We start from the raw sequence: 11458 nt of genomic DNA on the forward strand, positions 1-11458 counted from the left end.
ACCTGAGCAAGACAGACATGGCCCCTGCCCTCACAGAGCTTACCGTCTACTGAGGGAGATAGCTGTTAAACAAGGAATTACACAAGTACTGAAATCGTGATCATCATTCCCAAGGAGAGCATTGGGAAGAGATTAAAGGAGCATAAACAGGAATTTAACTTAGTCTACATTTTAAGGAAAGTCTTTCTTTTCTTTTTTCTTTCTTTTGAGACAGGGTCTCACTCTGTCGCCTAGGCTGCAGTGCAGAGGCATGATCATAGCTTACTGTAGCCTCAAACTCCTGGGCTCAAATGATCCTCTTGCCCCAGCCTCCCAAATAGCTGAGACTACAGGTGTACACCACCATGCCTGGCTAATTTTTTTTTTTTTTTTTGAGACAGGGTCTGGCTGTATCACCTAGGCTGGGGTACAGTGGCACAATCTCAGCTGACTGCAACCTCCACCTCCCAGGCGCAAGCCATCCTTCCACCTCAGCCTCCCAAGTAGCTGGGACCACAGGCGTTTTTTTGTGTCTTTTGTAGAGATGGGGTTTCACCATGTTGCCCAGGCTGATCTCAAACTCCTGAGCTCAAGCAATCCGCCCACCTTGGCCTCCCAAAGTTCTGGGATTACAGGAGTGAGCCACCTTGCCTGCCCTTATGCCCGGCTAGTTTTTAAATTTTTTATAGAGCTGGGGTCTTGCTGTGTTGCTCAGGCTGGTCTCAAACTCCTGGGCTCAAATGATTCTCCTGCCTCAGGCTCCCAAAATGCTGGGATTACAGGTGTGAGCCACTGTGTCTGGATTTAGGGAAATTCTGTTTTAAGGAAGTTACCATTATGTTGTGACCTGAAGGATAAGGTAAAATTAGCCTGAATAAAGTTAAAAGATGGGGGTGGCCACCGGCTAATAAGAGAGGTAGGAAGAAGAACAATAAACTGTATTTTTAAATCCCGTATAAAAATCTCATACAGCTAACACAGAAACAAATGAGCGGTGCCAGCTTTCCTTGATAAATTTCCAATGCCTAATGGCTGGGGAATATCCAAGTATACGTTGGTCCCCACTAGAGCCTCAGATTAGTTTTTAAAATGAAGAAAACAAATTGGGGAGGAGCGTAGATCATTCCAAAGCCAAGTGTATACTGAAGTGCTGCTGCTCAGGAGCCAGGCTACATTTTGAAGACCATACTCACCTGCGTTTCAAGTTAATAGGCCAAATAAAACAATTTAAGAAGCTAGAAATATGATCCAATGAGAACAGCCTGTGTGTGCGGAACAAACTGTGCATTTTGGCTCTGAACACAATGCATTTCCTTCCTCTTTTCTCCAAAGCAGAAATGTCTGCCAGCTTCCCTTTAAAGGAGACAGCGTGAAGGTTTGTAGCTGAAGCATATAGTTCTAAATTCCCCTGATGAGTCTGTAAATTATAGCCAATACTCTTGCCCTCTCACACTCTACCCATGCCTTTACACTGGCCCTTATTTAACTTTGTTTATTCCTTAGTACTTATTACTATCTGGAGATTCTACTGGAAATTTAATATATCTATTAAATTTGAATTAAATATGAATATATTGTATGTGTTAAATATATGCATATATATATATATTTTGCAAATAATTACTGAAATTATAGTAATTGTTACCAAGGAGAGCAACACGATTATAGGTGCATAAACAGGGACTTAATCTGAGATTTAAGGAAATGCATCCGTGTGTGTGTGTGTGTGTGCATACATAAAATATGTATATACACACATAGAAAATTTTGTTTCAGTAGTCTCCCTCTTCCTCTAAAAAATAAATTTGTTTTCTTCACTGTCAGATCCCGAGCACCTAGCCAAGTGCCTATTACTCCATTAATATTTATGGAATATTGATGATCCTGAATCATCAATAGTATGATTATGATTATAATCCTGAATCATCAGTGTCAGCATTGAGCAGCTGAACCAATGTCTGTGGCCACTTATTAAATAAATATATGATGAAGAAAACAAGCTTGTAAAGAGGTGTGGGACTGAAGCAGGTATAGTTGAATTTATGGCTGGCTAAGCTATAATTGGGTCACTGATAAGAATTTAGAGAGATATTTGGATATCATACTAGTACTCAACAAAGCACTATCCTCTTGCCTTGTGCTCAACCCTCTTCTTAGCTCTCATGCTGACATCCGATTGTATCAGACCAACCCCTGGCTTGAAGATGGTTATCCATAGACAGTCAAGTATTCTAGTAGTTGGCTTGTCTTAGAGCACTGCCTAGGGTAGATGTCACATGCTGCGTGGTGACTGTGGCAGATACTACTCATTAGCTGACTGCTAACAGCTCTTCTCAGTCCCCTTCTATCTTGCTGCCTCCCTACTGCAGAGGCTAGACAGGCTCATTACTCACTTTCCCAGCCTTTGTGGCAGCTAAGTGTAGGTATATGATGTAGTTTTGGTCAGCAAAACACAAGCAGAAGTCTGTGAGGTACGTATATGTGTGGCGGGTGTCAGGGGTATAATGGGGGAGAGGATTGGAAAGCATTCTGCGAGAACTTTTCCTTTCTCATAGAAGGGGCAGATGCAATGGGAGAGTTTGCTGGCCTTGGCCCTTTTCCAGTCTTCTTGCCTTGAATGTAGATCCAGTGATGCCTAGATCTGCAGCAGATCTTGGCATTTTGCAACCATGAGGCAACAAGATTGAAGATGAAAAGTCAACAGCTACCAGTGGAAGAAGAGGAAGATAGAAAGCCTGAATCATCGTCAGCGTTGAGTTTCTGAACTAATGTCTATGACCACCTGCCTTTGGCTTATGGGAGAAAAAAATAAACCCCTATTGAGTTAAGTCACCATCAGTTCGATTTTCTGTTAATCGTGCAGATTTTTTTTTTTTTCACTCAATGTCAGGCCAACCTAAATAGATTCGCTTTCAGAGAGTTGGAATGTAAACCATGATGGAGAAGAGGATGACTGAGTGGAAGGGAGAAAGGAGAAAAGAAGAAACAACAAACTCAAGTAGAGCATGTAGAAGACTAGAATAGTAAGCAAAGAAGATCACTTGTTGAGGGGAGAACAAGAGGCCCAGCAGCCAGAGGCTTAGCAGAACTGCCATGTGCCCCGAATGGTGCTCCCTCACTGTGCTCCCTGGGCACTAGCTCATTGGAGAGGCTTTCCTCTTCTGACGTTCCCACACATCTTCACCAACATCCCTTGTCACTAAAGGTAACCTAAATGTCTCTGTTCCTTGCAACTAAAAGAGCACAACAGGCCAGGTGCGGTGGCTCACGCCTGTAATCCCAGCACTTTGGGAGGCTGAGGTGGGTGGATCACTAGGGCAGGAGTTCGAGACCAGCCTGGCCAACATGGTGAAACCCCGTCTCTACCAAAAATTAAAAAATTAGCTGGTGTAGTGGCGTACGCCTGTGGTCCCAGCTACTTGGGAGGCTGAGGCAGAAGAGTGGCTTGAACTGGGGAGGCGGAGGTTACAGTGAGCTGAGATTGTGCCATTGCACTCCAGCCTGGGTGACAGAGCAAGACTCCATCTTAAAAAAAAAAGAAAAAGAAAACAAAAAAGCACAATGAATTTCATTTCTAGCCATGAAATTTTTAGCCATTTCAGCATCATAAAGGGCAGCTACCCCACTCTTTTAGAAAACATTTCCCAATATCACACTGGTGTTTAACCAGGCTGAAAAAACTTGCTAAAAAGAACTGAGTAATCTAAAGAAGCATGCAGTTTGTCCTCAGAGCCTCACACTTCCTCTTTCAGTGCGTCTTCCCCTCCAGTCTCCTTACTTCCTTCACCACACACCAAAGCCCAGTGGCTTCTTGCTGCTTCTCAGAAGCCCAGAGTCCTCCTACTTGGAGAATAACAAAAACTTCCCTAGCTCAAAAGGCTTCAGCTGAAGGCGTCTCTCCATCCTTATCTTTCATCAACATCTAGGTCAATGGTTCTGTATTCCATAGCAGATGCTCTTAGATGGCTCTGGGTAATGATAGATGAACAAATTGAACAAATTAATTTATTGACATCAGTATTTGATAACCATTTTGGGGTGGACACTCCTAGATATTTTGACATTCGAACAGTTCTTAACTAGCAGAACCAATGTGTCCAATGGTGACGCTGGAGGTCTTGACAAGAAAGGATACAATAAGATACTTTGCCCTGGGCAAAAGAGTATTTTGCGTGCCTTTCAAATCATGGTGTGATGGCTCATTTTTCAAAAGGCAGGGCATACCTTATATAATAACCACAAACCAGCAGCTCAGAGCCTAAATTCAGCCAACAGATATGTTTTGTTTAGTCAGCAGACAGAATTCCATTTTCATTGGTTCTAGGCAGGGCATGTAGTCCTGTTACATTTTAAGTATCTATATTTAATGTGATTATCTTGAATGCCAATACTAGATTTCTAGAGCAAAACGCTTTTTTTTTTTAACTTACAGCAAATAATTTTGTCAGCTCTCTTTTGTCCCAGTTCTTATCTCTGGGGCTATGCAATGAGACCCAGATGTACATTAGGCTGCACATGTCATCCTATATGTAATGGTGTCTACTGTAAGTGAGGACACCCTCCAAAATGAATCTGGGCATTTATATAGGAGAAAGGGCCAACTTTCCCCTCCCCCTCTGAGAAATGACGAGAAATCCTTTGCTCCCTGGTATAAGCACATTCTCCTTGGGAACAGAAGGAAAGATTCTGGGAGCTTAGCTTTTGGATGTAAATAAATTTCCCCACTGGAAAGATGAGACGAGTGTCTCTGGCTTTATATCCCAGGAGATGTCTCCATGGTCCTGGGAGTTTAATTCTTCCTTGAAATGAAAATGCAGGTATCTTTGGGGAGGTAAATTTCTCTGGCATTCTCACTAATCACTTCAAAGTTAACATCAGGCTTGTCCTTTTAGCTCAGATTCCAAGATTCAGTAAAATGGGCTCAGAAAACCCTAACTGTTCAGAAACGTAAAAATATTGTCTCTATGGCCCACAATTCCACAGTTGAACCACACGCCTACCATCTCAACTGTCTTATACTCTGCAGCTTGATTTTTGTTACCTTTTTGGTTCTTACTTGTAGGCATTTGTCAATGATGGGATTTAGAACAGGCTACCTGAAAATATGGTACTCGCGCATTTGGAGAAACAGCAGAAGTGAGAAGGTGACTCTCTGACTTTTTCCCACACTTCTCCCCTGAAGCAGGTTATAAAAGAAATATTGGGGCCGGGCGCGGTGGCTCATGCCTGTTATCCTAGCACTTTGGAAGGCCGAGGTGGGTGGATCACCTGAGGTCAGGAGTTCGAGACTAGCCTGGCCAACATGGTGAAACCCCGTCTCTACTAAAAATACAAAAATTAGCCAGGTGTGGTGGCACACACCTGTAATCCCAGCTACTCGGGAGGCTGAGGAAGGAGAATCACTTGAACCCGGGAGGTGGATGTTGCAGTGAGGTAAGATCCCGCCACTGCACTCCAGCCTGTGCGATGGGAGCAAGACTTGATTTCAAAAAAAAAATTCTTGGGTCTTTATCTGAAGGAGGTCATAAGGCCACATTACAGAGTGCCTTTTCTATATCAGGAAGAAAGGAATGTTTTGTGTTTTTTTTATCTCTGATGACACAGGGACACAGAGAAGTAGCTTACAAACAGGCTTGCTAAATTCCCCTCAGTTTATGACCATTGCATCACAGCCTTTTGTCCTCCAAGCACACTTCTGCATGGCTGCCCACTCTTCATCAAACCTCAGCATTTAAAAAAACACTTATATTAAATACATTTGCAAGCACTTCTCTTGTTAATCTGTCTTTCGTTATAGGTGCCTTGGCCATGAACCTAACAGTGGGTGAGAAAAGAATCTCTTGTCCCCTACATCATCAAGTTATAACAACCAGTACTTTGGTCAAAGAATGTATACTTGCTAACATCTAGACCTTTAAAAAGAGAATTGAAATACACTCCATTTGTGTGAATGAAAAATTTATAATATGTCTTTTCGGACAAGAAATCAAACAAAAAAGAAAATGTAATTTCTTACTACTCCAAATTACATAGAGGATAATTGTATCTGCATGGGAATGTATCATCTGAGAAATGGGTTCATTTTGTCACAGAAATCCTAGTTGCTGGTTAGGAGCGAGCAAGACAGTCTTCGGTCAGTCAGGCATTTTGTGAGTGAGACTGTGCAGCACCGCGATCAAGCGTGAAGTCCCCGAGGCTGGACTGCCTGCGTTCAGGGCTCCCACCACCACTGCTTCATCATGCGATCTAGGGCAAGGGACTTGTCTTCTCTGTGCCTCAGTTTCCTTACTTGTAAAGTGGAGATAGAATAATGTACACAGCATAGGATCTTCGTGAAGGTGAAATGAGATAATTATGAAAAATCTGTAGTCCTCTGCCTGACAGGTACCATTAGCTGTGTTATTAGATGAACGTTAGCTGTGTTATTAGATGAACATTAGCTGTGTTATTAGATGAACGTTAGCTGTGTTATTATTTGCTACATCACCTCCCTGCTCCTCTGTGATTTAAAGAGAGCTTATTCTCTAATAGCAAATGAGAGAGGGAGAGGGAGAGATTTGTAAACAAAAAAGGGCATCACAGTTTGATTTCTTTGACTTGTAATGGGAGTTTGGGCCAGCTGTGGCAAGAATGCCACAAGGAGCAGTGAGTTCTACTCAAAGTGGTGGGGAGTGGTTAGGAAATTTTTTAGAGTAGGAGGAGACCTTTGAACTGAATCTTGAAACCACTTTCTACTCTCACTTTGGGCTCCTAGTAACCACTGAATAGTGGTAGAGAAAATAAAATAGTCATTTTTAGAAAGTGTGTATTTTCCTATGGACTAATAAGCAATGACTGTATTTTTGAAAAACGCGTTTACAGTTTTAGATTCCAATAATTGCATGTGACAAATCTAAGCATGTTCAGCTTGTGCTTCTCCTGGCTTTGCCTTTTATTAGGTCCTGCACTGGCCAGCCACAGTTATTGTACCTCTATCCTATTCCGTAGTCATTTGTGGTTAAGTATATCAGCAGTCTGACAGAAGACTGTAAGAGCTTACTTATTAAGATCAAGATAGAACGAGGGCAACAGTATTCCTTAGGCCGAAGCAGGGAGGAACAATTTAACTGGGACCTATCTGAGGACATAAGCATATTTTTTAGAAAACTACACCACAAAGGAATAGTTAGGATGGAAACATGGTAAAAATGTGGAGTTCAGGGAAGCAAAATTGTTTACCATGTTCCCAGCAGCATCCAAGAGAAAGGATATCTTTTCCTGATAATGCACATGTCTAGTCCCTTTGTCAGGGAATGCAGGGGTTAATTAAGAGTATGAGAAGCCTGGCTGGGTGCAGTGGCTCCCAGCACTTTGGGAGGCCAAGGCAGGAGGCTCACTTCAGGCTAGGAGTTTAAGACCAGCCTGAGCAACATAGGGAGACCACGTCTCTGCAAAAAATAAAAAAATTAGCCAGGTACGGTGGCATGCACCTGTCCTACCTACTCTGGAGGCTGAGGTGGGATGATTTTTTGAGGCCAGGAGTTCAAGGTTACAGTGAGCCATGAGAGCACCACTGCACTCCAGCCTGGCAACAGAGTGAGACCCTATCTCTAAAAAGAAAAAAAAAAGTACGGGAAACCAGACTCACTGGGTTCAAATCCCAGCCCCATCATTTAATAGCTTTAGAACATTGGGTAAGTTATTATATCTCTGTTTGCCTCACTTTCCTCATCTGTAAATTGGGAGTCACAGTAATACTCACCTCAATAGGGTAAATGTGAGGGTTCAGTGAAGGCATATGAGTTGTTCAGTGCCTGGGACAGAGAACGTGCTGGGTAAATCATGGCTCGTATTCCTCTTTGCTCAGCATTGTCTGCTCACATTTTCATTCTGTTTCGTCTGGCACTGAATCCCAGCACATTTCACACAAAGGCCCACTCCACTTTGACATTCCTGATTTTAACTTTGGTTCCTTCATGGGGCTAAAGCTGAGACTCAGACAGCTGGCGTTCAGCAGAATCACCAGCTAGAGCTCCTCAGAGTGCATAGGACAAGCAAATCTGATAATGGTCACAAAATATTGGGGGACTTCCTAACTGCCATGAAATGGACAGGAGCCTTACACAGGTGCTGAGCCATATCCCCTGATTTAAACTGGACTGGGAATCTCTTGAAATGACCTTGAATCCTGCCTGCAATTGAGACTCAGGGACATAGAAACAGATATGAAGGATGGCAGAGAGGACAGTTGGCCTCTGGAAGAAAGCCACTGTGGGAGTGAAGTGTGGCAGGGTGACCCATTCTGGGCAGCAGCACCAGGCATTAGTGAGGGCCAGTGGTTCTGGTAAAGTGTGAACTTGAGCTTGGCTTTCCATCGATTGTACTTTTTTTCCCATCTTAAGTGTCTGTGCACTTAGTAAGGACAAGTGTAGATAACATGTCCTATTTGTGGTCTAAAACCTTTCAATGCATTTTGACACTTCCAGTCATTGTGATGATTCCTTAAGTTTTGCCTGCTCAAGGGAGAATTAAACAAACACTATATTTCCCAGACCCCCCTTATATCTTGGGTATGGACAAGTGCCTACATTTCTTCAAACACACATGGCAAGACTTCAGTTGGAAGGGAGTTTGTGCAGCTGCATTCTGGTGGTACGGGGGTAGTGGCTGAGATTGCCACATCCACATTGCATTCATCCTCCTCCATTTAGGCCACTTTCACCCTGTTTTCAAGGGAGACAGCCACACAAGACTCCTCATGCTCTCACAATTTACAGACTAAAAAGATGTGTTAATGGAATGTGCTGGATTTTTAGCTGGGAAAGTTGAAATACTAGAGGTGGGGCTGGGGAGAACTGGGCTCTAAAGTTGGCCTTTGAGGCAGGTAGGAAATTTTCCAGAAGGTGGGAAAACAATCTCTGACCAAGCAGCATCTCTATCCCAGGGTCCTCATCTGACATACTATCAGGTGGGTGGTAGTGCTGTGGCGTGGGCTGGGGGTGGTGGTGAGTGGAGGGATTCTGCTCTCTTGTTTGATACAGTCGTTCAGAAGAAGTCAGGGGCTGTCATATATATATGGGGTGTGGGGGAGAGAGAGAGATAAAGATAAGGCAGGGTTTCAGAACCCCTGCCAGGTGGCTGGTTTGCTGGGCAGTGCTCCAGTTCTGGTGAGAAATTAGAGTGCTAATAAAGCTGAGCAGACTAAAGTTCTAAGGATCAGGGACCCTTACCATGGAAATTCCAGAGAGGCTGGGGCTCTGCAAACACAGCAATGCTAGAGTGGGGCAAAGGAGAGACCACACGTAGGGCATCATGTCTATATTCTGAGCCACCCATCCAGCGGGAACAGGGCTTAAAGCCATTAGATGAGACTGCCATTGGGTCAGGTATAAGACTGGTTCAAATGGGTAAACATGCTAGAAGCAGGGATGGCTTTAGGCCTGATTCGCACGGCTCCACTTTTCTGTGCTTGTTTTGTCCCTTCCTCATCTTAAGGCTGACTTCCCCCATGGTCACAAGGTAAATTGCAGAAGCCACAGAGCCAAGATGCTCCTCCTTCTCACTCAGAGGGAGACAGGACATTTGCTATAAATTTCAAACAGACTATCTCTGACCAGTTTCCTTGGGCAGGGAATTAGGGGCAGTAATGGCTTAGGTCTGGATCACCAATGTGGTCCCCCCTGGAGTGAGGGGTGAGGTCCGCTCCACCCAAACCCCATGACTGCTATGCAGTTGGGGAGGGCTGGAATGGATATTTTAAGAGACAACCCTATATTCAAGAGGAATCTTCAAACTCTCCTAGGCTTGGTCAGAAATCACTAGCAGCATAGTCCATTAAATCACCAACTACACTTTTGAAACGTTGCACATGATGGTATAAGTCGGGATTCTCCAGAGAAACAGAGCCAATAGGATGTGTATCTGCGGAGAGAAAGATTTATTTTAAGGAACTGGCCTACATGATTATGGAGGCTGGTAAGTCCAAAAGCTGTAGAGTGGGCCACCAGGCAGAGACCGGAGAGCAACTGATGTTGCAGTTCGAGTCTCAAGGCCGTCTGCTGGCAGAATTTCTTCTGTTGTATTTCAGTTTTAGGGCACTTGCTTCTGAGTGGGGCACCTGTCTCTGAGAAGGAGGTAAGGACTCTCATAGTACCAAGTTCCAAGAGACAGGCCTGGTAGCACAAAAGAAGGTCTGACTACCTAGCCACATGGTTGAACTTGCTCCCGACTGCCTCTGAGTGGCAAGACTTCCAGAAAAAGGCACAGTAGTTGGAATCTGCTGCAGTAAGAAAAAAAATGGTGTCCAGTATAGTTTTCATATACACTCTAGGCTTGGTGCCTTAGGAAGATAGGGCATCTGAGATAGAAGTTAGGGAGGTGAATTGAGCCCCGAACTTGCCTTGCAGGACATGAGCACTGTTTCTGACTCGGTGAGGGCAAAGAGAAAGCCCCCCCATTCCTGAAGCTATGCCCAACCTCATGAGAAACAGATTCTTTATCTTTCATTGTTGCCTTAAAATTATCAGCTACTGAGTAGTTTTGTTATTAAATGGTTACTGTGATGATGATTATATTAAATTTCAGTTATTTTTATGTTTCTTTTAGGAAAAGGGAATGAAATTACAGAAACAATACTCTTTTAGATAGTAGAAATTGATCCAATTTTCCCTGTCAAAAATAAAATTGAGACGTTTTGAATTAGAACTTAGCGGTTTAGATAGCTGTAGCAATGAGCTTCCTTTTTAGAAGGTGTTAAGTTCTAGTCATTGCCTCATTATCACTTCAAAAGGTTTGCTTTTTCAGCTCTGTGGTTAGAAGTGTGTTAATGTCTTAGCAGTGAAGACGAGTTAGGGATTTTGTGGTTTTTTTAGCTAGAACACTCACGGTGAACATTGCCTTTAGTTCAAATTCATGTGAGTGGACTCTTCTCTAAGTGGAGGATTTCGGAACATGAAATGGACTGGACATACAATCCATTTTTAAGAGTCAAAGATTTTTATTTAAAAATCAGTAAATCTGGTCCAGTTTGTAGGTTATGAAATGAGATAGACTAAAACATCTAAAGGTGTTTTAAGAGTCTAGGCTTTCCTTGTCCACGATGATGACCACTAGCTACATGTGTCTTCTGAGCACTTGAGATGTGGCTAGCCCTCACGGTGTTGAACTGTAAGTGTTAAATACATACTGGCTCTGGAAGATGTATGTACAAAAGATGAAAGTAAAATATTTCATTAATGTTTAAAAAATATTGATTATACATTGAATGATCATAATTTGAATATATTGAGTTAAATAAAATATATGACCAAAATAATTTTCACCTATTTCCTTATACCTTTTATACTTATTTAAAGGGGCTAATAGAAAATGTAAAATGATATATATGTGATTTGCATTAAAATCTGCTGGACTAGCACATGATGTCCTTCATGTTTGTCGTTTTGTCCTCATATCTGTGGTCACTGTGTTGGCCTTGGGCTCTTCTGCTTGGTCACTGCAG

Source organism: Hylobates moloch, unplaced genomic scaffold (genome assembly GCF_009828535.3).
Source record: "Hylobates moloch isolate HMO894 unplaced genomic scaffold, HMol_V3 SCAFFOLD_2, whole genome shotgun sequence".
In the NCBI taxonomy this organism is placed as follows: Eukaryota; Metazoa; Chordata; class Mammalia; order Primates; family Hylobatidae; genus Hylobates; species Hylobates moloch.